Source organism: Panthera leo, chromosome A2 (genome assembly GCF_018350215.1).
Source record: "Panthera leo isolate Ple1 chromosome A2, P.leo_Ple1_pat1.1, whole genome shotgun sequence".
In the NCBI taxonomy this organism is placed as follows: Eukaryota; Metazoa; Chordata; class Mammalia; order Carnivora; family Felidae; genus Panthera; species Panthera leo.
In genome coordinates, this window is record NC_056680.1 from 163,285,320 (window position 1) to 163,300,110 (window position 14,791).

Sequence of the window (14,791 nt, forward strand, 5' to 3'; positions counted from 1 at the left end):
CTGTCAGCACACAGCCGGACGCGGGGCTTGAACCCATGAACTGTGGGATCATGACCTGAGCTGAAGTCGGACGCTCAACCGACTGAGCCACCCAGGCGCCCCAATATTCTTAATCACGGTAGAGGCAGCCATTGATTGTGAACACAGATTTCTAACATGAAAATGATTTTTCCTACAGCTGGAGAAATACAAGAATGTCCTTGAGCTAATGACCTTTCAGAATTGGTGTTGGTTGGCTTTAGCACTCTGCTTCCCAGCTGTTTTGCCTGCCAGCTTGTTCTCTGGGGTCCCTTGGTCCTGCCCTCTGTGTAATTTTGAGCAGTCTTGGTCTCCAGCCTCCATATTGTTTCATTTACTCTGGCCATCTAACAAACTGCTGCAAAACTTGGTGGCTTAAAAGAAATGAACGTATATTTTGTTGTGGATCTGTAATAGGTGCAGGGTTTGGTTTACTCCATTCAGTATCAATTGAGGTGGCTTGGAGACTAGGAGCTGGAATCTTCTTAAGTCTCACTCAGTCACTCAGTTACTCAGTCACTCACTCATGTGTCTGGTGGTTGATGCTGGATTTTGGCTGAAACCCTGACCGGGACTCTGGGCTGGAACACTCTCCATGTGGCCTCTCCATGTCGTCTAGGCTTCCCAAAAATATGGTGGCTGGATTCCAAGGGCAAGGAGAGAGAGAGAGAGAGAGAGAGAGAGAGGTGGAAGAAGGGAAACGGTGGAAGGTGATGGAGGGAGGGAGAGAAAGGAAGAAAGAGAGGGATAGAGGGAGGGAGAGAAAGAGGAGCAGAGTGATGGGGGTAAGAAGGGAGGGAGAGAATTGTCCTATGACCTAGTCCTGGAAAGCCCATAGCTTGACCTCCCCTGGGTTCTATTCATTGAGGTGGTCCCAGACTCCCTCCCAGGCTCAGTGTAAATAGACCTCCCCTCTTGTTGGGAGAGGCAAGGTTCAGAAGGATCCTGTGGGACCGAAGTATTGCTATGGGTAGCATTGGAGGATGCAGTCTGCCACACGTGTCCTGGTGGTCCACACCATTCCCTCAGCCTCCTCCCGATACTTTATCTCACCTCTCCAGGCTCTGGCTGTGCGCTTTGCTGCTGGCTGAGGCCCAGACTCCCCGGATGGATGGGGCATAGGTTATCTTTTTCACATTTTCATGTCCCAACAAACAAAGCGATCAAGGGTGACAACATCAGCTTGACAGCCACTGGTGGAGAATGCCAAAGCCGAGAAAAATGTCCGTAAAGTCTGGGCCTTCCGGATTTTCTTCTCTTGTCAGCAAAAACAGTTAGATTTAGGGACTTGTAGTTAGCAGTGAGATTTAAGATGTTTGGTCACACAAATCAAAAACTACAGGTCTTCTTGGGTTAACCAGGACAAATTTATGATGGAGAAATTATGTTAAAAAAAAAGAGAGAGAGGGAGGGAGGGAGACTGCGAGGTGAGCTAGGATTCTTCTGCCTGCAGGGCAATTTTTCCTTCTGAAATTCTGAATTTCTCATCAAGGTGAAAGGTGCGGTTGGTGACCTTGTTTATGACTGAGAAAGCAGTAAATTTGCAAAGTGAAGTTCTTCCCAGGAAGTTAGTCTGTCCCTGACTTTTGTTGCAGAGCTTTGATTTATCCACAAGCCAAACTTTCCCGACAGAGGCGATGATTAAACCGGCTAGCAGGTGAAATATGACAGGGTACTCCTGGTGGGGCGGAGCCACACCCATATTTTCCACCGGCGCCTGGCTAACGTGGGGCAGGTGTTCCGAGAAAACAAAGAAGAGTGATGGAGATGGAAAAAAGGAAATTCGCATTGTGAAATCCGTGAAAGCCAGAGTTTGAAGGAAGCGGATGAAAATGAGGGCTTCACCAACATTTTTTGCGGGATTTGCAAAACATGCTTTAAAGCAGGTAATACGTATGTATAAAAACATGATCAAGCACCAGTCATGGAAGCTGAGAGCAGAGGTCATTCATTCAGCGAGAGCACATTTTGCTGGGCTTGTTTACATTGCTACTCACTGCACAAGGCTCGTGAAAACACAGAGTCCAAGAGGCATTTCTGGGGTGCCCGCGTGGCTCAGTCGGTTGGACATCTGACTCTTGCTTTCGGCTCAGGTCACGATCTCATGGTTTGTGAGTCTGAGCCCTGAATTGGGCTTTGCGCTGACAGTGCGGAGCCTGCTTGGGATTCTCTTTCTCTTCCTCTGTCTCAAAATAAATAAACAATAAAACAAAACAAAATAAAATAAAAGACACTTCTTGCCCCTGAGAAGTTCATAGTCTTATAGGGGAGACTGGTTAGCTGAATAAGGGCCCCCAAATATCCTGATCCTGTACATGTTACCTTATATCGCAAAGAGGCTTTGCAGATGTGATTAGGTTAAGGATGTAGAGTTGGGGAGATTATCCATTATCCTGGGTTATCTGGATGGGCTGTCACTGTGATCAGTGTCCTTATAATTTTATTTTTTAACGTTTATTTTTGAGACAGAGAGAGACAGAGCCTGAACGGGGGGAGGGTCAGATAGAGAGGGAGACACAGAATCTGAAACAGGCTCCAGGCATCTGAGCTGTCGGCAAAGAGCCCGACACGGGGCTCGAACCCACGGAGTGCGAGATCATGACCTGAGCTGAAGTTGGATGCTTAACCGACTGAGCCACCCAGCCACCCCTGTGTCCTTGTAAAACGGAGGCAGCGAGAGATGTGGCCGGAGAAGAACACGGCCTTGGGAACATAAGCCACACGTGAGGTTGCTGGCTCTGCAGATGGACGGAGGGGCTGGGAGCTGGACAGTGCACGTCTGGAAGCCAGAAAAGAGAGCGTGGCCTTGCCAGCACTTTGGTTTGGTCCAGTGAAACCTAGTTTACATTTCTTACATCCAGAACCATCAGAGAAGAAATCTGTGTCATTTTAAGCCTCTACCTTTGTGATAATCAGAGCAGCCATGGGAAACTCATCCAGGGAATGACAGGGTCTCTATCTACACATTATCATCTTGAGGAATGTCCTGCTGCTTTTCAGAAAGTGTTTATCATCTAACTGATGATAAATACAACATTTCCACTGTTTATATCTTTGGCTTTAGTTAACAATTATTAGCCAACAATCCAAATGCCCTCAGCTGGGGATGGGGAGGGTAGGGATTACGATTACAGATAACAGCCCCCTGGTCAGTGCTTTTGTTAGAAGATTTTAGTAAAGGAGTGAGGAGGGGGAAAGGGTGGGAGACTCATCAGGACCGGCCTCCATTCTGGGAGATGTATGACATCACCAGACTGGTTTTTAAAGAAACAAACGGGGCGGGGCACACGGGTGGCTTGGTCAGTTAAGCGTCTGACTTTGGCTCAGGTCATGATCTCACAGTTCATGGGTTCGAGCCCCACGTCGGACTCTGTGCTGACAGCTCAGAGCCTGGATCCTGCTTGGGATTCTGTGTCTCCCTCTCTCTCTGCCCTCCCCCACTTGTGCTCTGTCTCTCTCTCTCTAAGAATAAATAAACATTAAAAAAGTTATATCTTAACAAAAAAGTAAAGAAACAAATAGATGGAAACTTATGCATGCCATCAAATTCTGTCCCTATCAGATGTCCACTTGGGGTGTTATATAGTAACTCCCTGTCCACTGTGTGAAGCCTGTTATTTTCTGCCTCGCCAAGAAAGAAAGTTACCTGCCAATTAAACAGTAACACAATTACTTTCTAGAATTTTTACCTTATGTTTAGTTGTTGAAAGAGATATTTTAGCCTATATGGACAGATTGTTGTTTTTGGTTTTTTTTTCACTTCTCACTCTGTGCCTGTCTGGAAAAGGAAATCTAGGTAGATTTGGTGGACATGGTCCTGGAGCATGTTCTCACTCAGAGTCTGACTCCTGTGAGTCCTTTGTGGCTCAAAGTCACAACAGCCCAGAGTGCCGCGGGCCTTCGAGGCCGTTCATGAAGGCGCGTTCTAGAAAAGGGTCCTCCTGAGGGCTTTTCTTCAAGCCTTGAACACTCTATGCATGTTTTGATGCTGGTGATCCTTCCTCTGATGATGAATCTTTGTTCTGCTGACATCACACGTACTTTGGCTGTTCTGTTTCCATGCCTTTCTGTGTCCCCAATAATGTTCTGTTTTATGCAGAATCATAATGTCATGAATGGACTTAACATTTTTTTTTAATGTTTAATTAGTTTTGAAAGAGAGAAAGACAGAGCGTGAGCAAGGATGGGGCAGAGAGATGGGGAGACCCAGAATCCGAAGCAGGCTCCAGGCTCTGAGCTGTCAGCACAGAGCCTGACGTGGGGCTCGAACTCACCAACTGTGAGATCATGACCTGAGCTGAAGTCGGACGCTCAACTGACTGTGCTACCCAGGCACCCCAAAAGGACTTTTTTTTTTTTTTTTTTTTTTTTAAAGAGACCTGTTTCCAGGTTTGCAGAAAAATTGGGCCAAAGGTACAGAGTTCCCATGAATTCCCTGTCCTCCTGCATGTTATCTTTTTGAAGACATTGAAACTAGTATCTTTTTGGGGACATTTAAGTGACGTGTGTAAGACACAGATGGTGCTACTCAGAGGAAGAAAGCACAGGTGGACAGTGGGGACGGGTTCTGCACATGGCAGGCAGTGGTAACTGCGTTGTGACCAGAGCTTGGCTGATTGTAGGATGATAAGAAATCCCAATTTCAGGGGGGTTAAGATGTGAAAAAATGATGCCTGTTGGAATCGCTAGGATTTATTACCTGTGCTTACAATTGTATGGTTTTAAATCTGTGGATAGCAGCTCTGTGAGCTTACCACAGCTCTTACTATTTACCAAGTTATGAATAGATGACAGCTTAGAAAGGAAAGGGATTTGTTCAAGGTCAGGCACATTCAAGGATATTGACCTGCGGCCAGAGTCAGTAGGGCCATCACTCTAATTTTTTTTTCTTCTCATGGAGATAGGATGCTTCCCAGTAAGCTATTTACAACAGTTTTAAATTTGCACACAAATTTAGTATAGGAAGACACACCCTCTTCCTCTTCCATGTTGACTCCTGCATGGTTGGTGATGGAGAAAGTGTTCACCTAAAAAAGTTCAGTGGGATAGAAAAGGGTCTTTATATATTCCGGTTAGCATTTTCAAATGGTAATTGACTTTTCAGACCACTGAGGATGGCTCTGTTTCCCTCCTCTACTCTCTTCTACTTGCTAATTTGTCCTCAAATGTTATCCCCAGTAGGAAGGAATCTGAGTTTTTTTTTTTTAAAGGTCTTTAAAACACTTTCATTTAAAAACCTAATTTGCAAGGACTATTGATTTAATTAGCCTGAGGTCATTTGTGGGATTACTAATGTCTCTGTGCTCTCTCCTGGAAGCAGACAAGAGGGAATTATGGCGGAAGGAGGGCTTTATTAGTTTAGCTCCTGTGAACAGTTCAGCTAAGGTCTCCCAGTGACGTCTACCCAGCTTTTCTGTCTGTACTCAACTACTATGGACCTTGATTTGCCTGACTCCTACGGAAAGCCTAGAAGTTATTGGCAAACAATGAGATATATGAAGTTCAGAAGAGATGGTGTCATAGGATCGTGTTTAGTCAGTGAGTTGATTATTTTCAGCTTCCATAGCTAAAATGGAGAAGTCACAATGATGTGATTTTCATGGTGGCATGTACCTTGGTGGGGTTCTCCATGATCACATATGTGTGGCATGATTGGTTTTGCTGATCTGGCTCATTCATTATTAAGCACTAACCAAAAATCAAGGCTGAGATCTTTTTCTTATTGACTTAACTCCCTGTGGCACTGATGGTGTGGTGTCTTTCAAGTGCATTCATTTATGATTTAAACCCTGCTTTGGATTCTGTGACACTACTCTTAGTTGAATCTTACCCTAGGCTCTCTATTTTTAAAATCAGGTTTCTTTTCCTTAGTGAGGATCCCTGTGGTCCTTCCTTATTCTTACTGATCCTTTCTCTGTATGACTGTGTCCTTTTCATGACTCCACCTAATATTTTCATCTTGATCACACACACACACACACACACACACAGAGAGAGAGAGAGAGAGAGAGAGAGAGAGAGAGAGAGAGAGAAATCTACATACTCCCACTCAGTCTATTTCCTGATCTCTAAACCTGCATATATATAACCTCTCTTGAACGTTGCAGAAACTCAACCTGTTGAACTGAGCTCATCATCATCCCCCTGCCCCCACAAAATGTAGGCTTGATTATAGTACAATTAGGAGTATTCAAAGTTACAAACATACTGAAGAAGTATTATTTAATGGATCTGTACCAGTACAGAGGGCTGTCCCCAAAGATATGCAATAGAGTTCTTCCTTTATCTTGTCTTTTATTGGTAATTTGGGTAGAGATATTGATGGCCGGTTGACCAAATAATTTGGGTGATTGGTTGATCAAATATTTGGGTGAAGTTTCTTGGGGGGCAGTGAATATGGTAGGTCCCAGAATTAAGACCCCAAGTGACCTTATTTGGCTTTAGTGATTGGCCAGTCTTAACAAAATAAAGTTTAATGGGGACAAATATAAAGTTTTGTTTTTGTGTCCAAAAAATCCAACTGTACAAGTAGAGAATAGGAGAGATATGACTGAACCAATGTCAGATATGAAAAACACGTAGTTTTTGTGTTTTGTTGGCTATGAGTTCAACATGAGTTGGTAGAGTGATGTGTCTGCTTTTAGAGCTAATCTGTTCTGGGGTTGCATCCCATCTATCACTTAAAAGGAAAATTGACACAGTGGGTTATTATCAGGAAGAAGGGATTTGACAACATGTCCCATGAGGCCTGGCTAAAAGAACAGAAGCTACTGAGCTTCTCAGAGAGCCTTTCTTGAATCAAAAAGAATGGCAGAGGTAATACCTTGTTATTCATGTGTCTGGGCTCGGAGGCTGTGGTGGGGGTGGGGGGCAGGTAGGGGTGTTGAGAAGGTGTCACTGCTCAGCCCATCATTGTTTTGCAAAGAGCCTTTTCATCAGCTAAGTGGCTGGTTGATCCCTGCCAACTACCTTCCTCCATCACCTCTGAGCACCATACTGATTTAAATACAATTGGTTTTTACAACTGATTAAATATAATAAGTCCCCAAAGGGAGGAAACACCTGGGTGGATGCTTCAGCAGAGGAAGGAAGCAAGAGGTGGAATCAAAACACAGGTATGGGCTGAAAATCACTTTCTTCGTTAGGGAGCAGATCCATGATTTATCTGGCATCATCTCTGATTGCACTTCTTTCCCACCTTCTAGAACCTTCTAGAATAGATATTTGTAAGTCAAATAACTAATGCCTGTAAAAATAGCACTACCGTTTGATTTTTATAACAAGCCTATATGTAGACAGGCTATAGTCGAGGAAACCCAGGAGAGAAGTTAAAAAATGTGTCCAAGGCTACTAGTTGGTGACAAAATGTGGATCATTTAACCCTCAACTCCAGGAGTGTAGCCTATTTTGGTTTGTCAAGATGGCAGTGGATCAGGATGAGGTTGGGGAGGTTGGAGAGAATAACCATCAGCTGGGTCTCAGCATCGTGAAGCTCCTTTCCTATGAATTATTGCTCTAAACTAAGAAGATTGATTTCCTGATCAGGCAGGTATTTTCCAGATGGACGTAGCAGGACTATGCAGTCCGGATGCCTCTTCTTGGCCTCCAGGGTGGCTTGGCACTCGGACAGCGGTTGGTGCCGCTGCTCTTTCTGCTCACAGCGCACTTGACATTGGAGCCCTCCATGCTGAACTTGCTGCAGCTGGAACAGCTTAAGGGGACTTGCATTCTCTCAAGCTTCCAATTGGTTGCGTGCATGAATTTCCCAGGGCGGCCATAGCAAAGTACCACTCACGGGGTTGGTTTAAAAAAAAACAGATGCTTATTTTCTCACAGTTCTGGAGGCCAGAAGTCTGAGATGAAGGCGCTGGCAGGGCCATGCTCTGAGGACTTCCTGTCTTCGCCCAGCTTCTGGTGGTGCCATCAGTTGTTGGTGTTCCTTGGCTGGCAGCTGCTTCACCCCAATCTCTGACTCTGGTGTCACACGGCCGTCTCCCCTGTGTGTGTCTCTGTCTCCAAATCTCTCCTTCCTTATGAGGTCACCAGTCATTGGATTGAGGGCCCACCCTAATCTCGTGTGATTTCCCCTTGATTACATCTGCAAAGCGCCTTGGCCACACAAGGTGACCTATTCTAAGGTTCTGGGGATTAGGATGTGGACACCTGTGTGGGGACTTTTACTCTGCTTGCTGCACCATCTAACATCAGAGTAGACGGTGTCCATCATGGTGCCTTTCCCACAATGGACCCTGGATATATATATTTGAATTGAATGAGAATGTACGTAGATCTGTCGCTCCCAGGTTCCCCTCATGAGGAGGAAAGCTTGGTAGGAACACGTTGACCTTCCAGCCTTGGGAACAGCTGGGTGCTGGGCCACTGGGTCTACCCCACGGGCTGGAAGGTGGGAGCTAACATGCCCAATGGAACAAGGATGGAGGGCTTTGGGGAGAAAACCCAAGTACGGGTATAAAACAGAGGGACAACAGCTAAGGCAGCAACATAGGACAAGAGAGGGCCAGAAGCCAGAGAAAGGTGGAGTCTGGAGAGATTAATTACCACAGTGGTGGTACTAAGAGTAGAATGCATTATATAAAGAGTCATTCTGTGCAAGCACCGTGTTAACTGCTGTAGTTGTACTGAGCTCTTACAAGAGCCTTGTGTGAGGTTGGCACTGTTAATATCCTCCTTATGCAGAGGAGGAAACTGAGGCAGATAGCAAAGAAACAACTTGCCAAAGTTTTGGAGCTAGCGAGTGGCAGAGTCGGGATCAGAACTGAGGTCGGTTCAGCTCCAGAGTCCATAAGATCAACCTGTGTTCATAAGCCTCGGTCACTCTTCTGATGTCCTGAGTCTGTGTGTGTGGTCCCTGCCACTTTCCCTGTGGGGCAGCCTCGGCACAGCAAGCCTTAGGGGACTGGATCCACTATGCTGGTTTTGTTTGAACTAAATTCTACACAGCCGAGCTGCCTACAGTCAGATCGTTGAGAATAATTTGGTGAGCATCATAACGATCCATGCTTTTATTACTATTTTTGTTGTTATTTTCCATTGGCAAAACATCTCCTATAGTGTTTTTTTTTCTTCCAGCTTCATTGAGATACAATTGACATACGTATAATTAAGGTATGCAGCATAATGACTTGGTGTACGTATATTGCAAAATGATCATCTGTGTTAGCACTGATCCCATAGAGTTCCAGAAAACTCTTTTTCTGTGATGTGATTTGCATCCCTGATCAATCAACGGCTTCTAAATGAAGTCCAGGCTTGGTCTGCCTCATAACAATCCGTTCTTTTATAATTATTATTATTTTTCTTGTTGTTGTCATTTTGCACTGGCCCGACTTCTCTTCTAGTGTTATCTGCAGCTCTGATAAATTGATGGCTTCTAAATTAAGTCCAGTTCAGGCTGGCTGTTATGAATTCTTCTGGAACTGCCCATTGCATTTTGGCAAGAGCACCCAACTGGGGTGAGCCCTGTATTAGCATTTTAATTGCTGGCTGATTGCTTTCCTGTTGCAAGACTCAGCCCACAAAGGTATAGCAAGCAAGTTTCAATTAGTTCTTATCCTGTGATTTACTGGCCCTATAAAGAACATCTCCCTGTAGCACTTCGAAAGTAATATCCTTAATGTACTGAAAGCCTTACAGAACATTAAAGAAAAAGAATTGCCTTTACCAAAGTATGGGCATCCAGGGTCTCAAGAAAAAGTCCTGTCTGATTGATAATAAATTTTCTTGGGTGGGTTCTCACTGGAACGAAACAAAATGAGCTAACCCACCAAGGCTCCTTGAAATCCTGGGCTGGGTAATACCTCCTTAAGCCCAACATGGAGATACCAACTGCTGAGTTCTCCACCTTGACCTGCCTGGTTTTGTAGGGGAGCTAGTTCATCAAAATGGCATTTGTTAAGCTCAGCAAATTTATACATCAGGTTATTAGTTACTTGCATTGTTAGATCTAAGCACTGGGAGGCCGGCACCTTCTGGAAACATTTGGATTGCTTATCGCTTGTTAAAACAGATTCCAGGGCCCCGTCTTCTGCTCAGATCTGAGTCAGGAGGCTGGAGTAGCAACCAAGACTAAACTTCAGCTAAGTTTCCTCCTTACGATGGGCCCCTGACTTCCCTTTTCTTGGCATATTTACTCGAGAAAACTTGTAAATTCTTTCTCTGCCCCTTGAGATGAAATCTTCTTCCAGCCTCTGCCAGTTTTAAAACCCAGGCATTTCTTTCTCGAGGACTTGGGAGGCGTCCCTTTGGAATGTCAGCATCAAGAAACATAGTGGCCTCCGTAAGTGCCCCTCAGCAAACGTGCGGGGCCCAATCGCACTGACCAGCCTCGCCTAACATCCTCCTGTACTTTTTGCTTCAGCGGAATGAGGTCTGCCTCCCCTATTGCATTCGCCTTGACCCGTCCTCTAATAGTCTGGAACAAAGCCTTCCTTGCTCATCTAGCATCTAGTGCGATTTTTCTCTGACAGTTTAGCGTGAGCGTCTGCAGTGGTGGTGATGCCGGTCAATGGGCAGCACTTTAGGCAGCAGGAGGGCAGCGGCAACCCGAATGGGGGGTCGTACTGCATATGTGTCCTGGATCGAAGGCCTCAGTGCACTGGTCCTGCCTTCTGTGCTTGGGTCTGGGGACAACCGCTTCAGCCACTGCGGTTACAGAGAGGATCCGTAGCCTGTGCCGTGATCTCACTGTGGGCACGTCTCGGAGCCGAGACCGACCATCCTGGAGATCGCTCAGCACGGCTACGGTGCCTCGTTGGCTAGCTGCCCTTTGCACATCTACCTCTTTGGGCCCTCAGTTTCTTACTCTTGTTGGGGAGACTATAACTGCAGGAGCAACCAGCTCCTCTCTTTATTTTTAAGACTGTGAAGAAACCAGTGTTCCAGGGACTCCTTTCTGCAAACTTCTTAAATCTCAGCACTTCCTGCCACAACCAGACTGTGTCCTAATGGCGTGGCTTTAATGTAAACTTGCATTGCTGCCCTCAGCGTATCTACTGGAGCCTAAAGACCCTATCTTCAGCGCTAGTCCGTGGCTTGACGTTCATGCTAAATGGAAATGGAGAGGGAAGAGAAGATTCTGTATATTCTGGGTTAAACAATGTTTAGATAAATTAATAAGGAATGGTGCTTGAAATGATGTACATAATCAGTTTTGTTGTTGTTTTAGTTCCTACGTGTGTTTGAAGCCACTGAGAGGCTAAGGGACATGGTAAAAAAATGGTGATAGTGATATTGGATGAGTCAGTCTTCTAAACAGAATTTTCTTCAAGTTAATAACAAATTTATAAGGTACTATTGGTGCTTGTGGGTGTTAGGTGACAGATTGGGCCCCACATTCACTCTTGCTTTCCATCGCCGATGGTTAAATTGAAGCTATGCGATTTTGTAAGGTCTTTCCTTCCAAGATCACCAAGAACCCATTAACTCTTGACATGGCCATGGGACCAGGAGGATAAGGAGTGGGGGTTGGAGTCTGTTTGCAAAAAAAGAAATCATCCTGTTTGAAACTCATTCTTTCTTTCTTTCTTTCTTTCTTTCTATTTATCTATCTATCTATCTATCTATCATCTATCTATATCTATCAATCATTTATCTGGTGGAAGAGGGAAGAGACACAAAGGGGAAGAAAACTGTGCACTCAGCAGAATTTGCTACAGATTTGTGCATCTGTGGTTGTGGTCAGTGGGGCTCCATGACTGGACGATTGTAATCTGTACCTAAGTTATTGCTAAATCATCTTCTCCATAATGGATCTCTGGATTGGTGGTTGAAGACAGCCATGAGCAGTTGACTGAGAATGAGTCAGAAGAGCAAACACTATTAAACTTGCTGGAGAAGTGTAGGAGATGATTTTGTTACATTGAGTCAGGCAAAGATTTCTTTTTTTTTTTAAGTTTATTTGTTTATTTTTGAGAGAGAGAGGGATGGGGAGGGACAGAGGGAGAGGGAGAGAGAGAATCCCAAGCAGGCTCCGTGTAGTGGGCACAGAGCCCCATGCGGGGCTTGAACTCAACAAACTGCAAGATCGTGAACTGAGTCAAGATCAAGAATTGGGCACTTAACCGACTGAGCCGCCCAGGCGCCCTAAAGATTTCTTAAAGAGGATGAAGAAGACCGTAAACCATGAAAGACATTTAATAAGATCTGCTACATTAAAAGGCACAGTTTAAAAAGGTAAATGAAAGGTAAATGAAAGTCTGGAAGAAAACATTTATAAAATATACATTCGATAGGGCTTTTGTGCAGAATATATAAAAAAAACCTCATACAACCCAATAATTTACACACCGCCGTGCGAATGGGTAATCGTGGAGCCACTTAGGAAAACCGTCTGGCAGTTTCTTCTCAAGTTAGAAACACACTTAGCATATGACCCAACCGTCCCATCTGAAAAACGCATGTCCACACAAAGACTTGTATGTGAGTGTTCATCGTAGCTTTATTGATGATGGCTTGAACTGGGAATAGCCCAAATGTGTATCAACGGTAGAACACACAAACAAATTTTAATATAGCTGCACTACAGAATGCGCCCCAGCAATAAAGGGAGTGTGCTACTGACCCACACAACAACACGGGTGTATCTATCTCAAAGACATTATAAGTGAAAGAAGGGGGATGGAAGTATTCCACATCTTGAGGGACATGGTGGTCACAGGACTCTATATTGCCAAAGCTAATAAAACTGAATACTCAGGAGGTGCCTGGGTGGCTCAGTCGGTTAAGCATTCAACTTCGGCTCAGGTCATGATCTCACGGTTCACGGGTTATGTTGGGCTCTTTGCTGACAGCTCGAAACCTGGAGTCTGCTTCAGATGCTGTGTCTCCCTCTCTCTCTCTGCCCCTCCCCCATTAGCGCTCTGTATCTCTCTCTCTCTCAAAAATGAATACAAACATTAAAAAAAAGTAAAAAAAAAAACCCAACGGAATACTCAGAATGGGTAAATCAGACTTTATATAAATAACATCTGTACAAACATAGGAAAAAAGGGGAGTCTTTGCCTCCTCAATACCAACAAAAGCTGTCAGAAGAATCTCAGCAGTTGGAGCCCAGGCCTGGAAGCCAGACTCTGAGGCCAAGTCCCAGCCCTGCAGCTCTGTGTACATGTGACTCTGGGCAAGTTAGATTCCTAATCTGCAAAACGAAGATAATAGTATATGTCTAGTATATATCTATAGTACATAGCCTCTAGGGTTCCCTTGAGGATTCACTGGAATTATGCGCGTACAGCACTTAGGATACTGCTTGGTTCCTCTGTGCTACATGAGGTATTACCTCTGCTGTTACGTCTTGTGGGCTGCTGGCCAGTCTCTCGAGTCTAGAGGTGAAGGACAGCCTCTGTGGGAGACGAGGAGAGGGAGACACAGTTGAATGGATGTCCTGTCTTAAAAGGATGTCCTGTTGAGTCTAAAAGCAGATTCCCAGCCTAGAGATGAGGGAGAAGCTGCCTGAAATTTCTGGAGAGAGATGCAGCTTTCATAGTATGCCAATTAGCCTCTCTTTTCTAGAGAATCTTTACCGCTTATGTGGGATGCAGATACCCAGGGACGCTGGGGTTTATAAAACCCTGGCCATACTCAGTCTCAAGCAGAGTTTCTCCCTCCCCTCCATCACCGCCTCACGGGACCCTTTGAGAAAGGATTTATTGTTCAGAAAAATTTGGAGGTCGTTAGAGCAAATGCCATTTAGAAAGGTTTCCTTATTGCTGAATTCTACAATCCTTATTCTGCTGATGTACGTGGGACACCCACAAAAGGAGGATGAGCTAGGCAGCTTGGATGAGCTTTCCAAACTTGTCTGAATCTGGAATCTCTTTTTCGTAGAAAATCTTCCACGGAACAGAGTCTCAGAAAAAGAGGTGCTCTGGAGACATGTAGATTTCCTTCATCCGCGTACCTGCATTAGGTAATGTCAGCAGGGATTCTGGGAAGCCGGAAATGCCCTGGTTCCATCAAGGTGAAACAATTTACCCCACGATTCAGCGAGAACAGACTTCCCTAGAGAAAAGAATCCACTTGGCAAGTGGCCTTCCGGTGAAAGGTTTTCTCATTCACTCGCCAAGGCGCCGGTGAGCACATCCGCGGGAGCGCTCAGGGCAGGTGCATCTGGGTGAACGTACATGTTTGTGGGAGTCCTCTGTCGTTCCAGTCAGCTGCTTTCACCGTCGATACTGTCTCATTTTGCATTTTGTAATAGTTCCGCCATGCTATGCAACTTACCTCTCTGGAGTTTGCAGCCACCAAATATCTCTCGTTGTTCAAAGCTGTGCTGGAAATATCTTCCAGCAAACTCGCTCTTTTTGAGTGAAGTTACTCCTAAGTTTCCTGAAGATTCGAAGGTTATGGGGAAGGGATGCCATTTTTGCGCTCTGCCCCGAGAGTCCCCTTCCACCAGAGAGTCCTCTCTAGACAAGTGACTCCACCTATACGTCCCCCGCCTCACAACCCCGGTGGTCTCACCCCCAGCTCTAAGGACTTCTTAGGATTTTTCATTTCTCCATCGTGTCAGTTAGGATCAGCCAGAAGACAGAAGCAAATTCAGCATCTAATGCCGGAAATGACTTGCTGTGGAGAATTTAGGATGAAGCTGCCGTGATGAGGCTGAGGGAGTGAAGTGTGGGAGGTCATTTTCAGGAAATCTCCAAGTGCAGAGATTGCTGGAAGTCTCGCCTCCTCTAGCATTCAGGCGGGGGGATCCTTGGGAGGATGCCCGGAGATGCCCGCAGGTGCTGGCAGTGATCAGCACCAGTGAGGG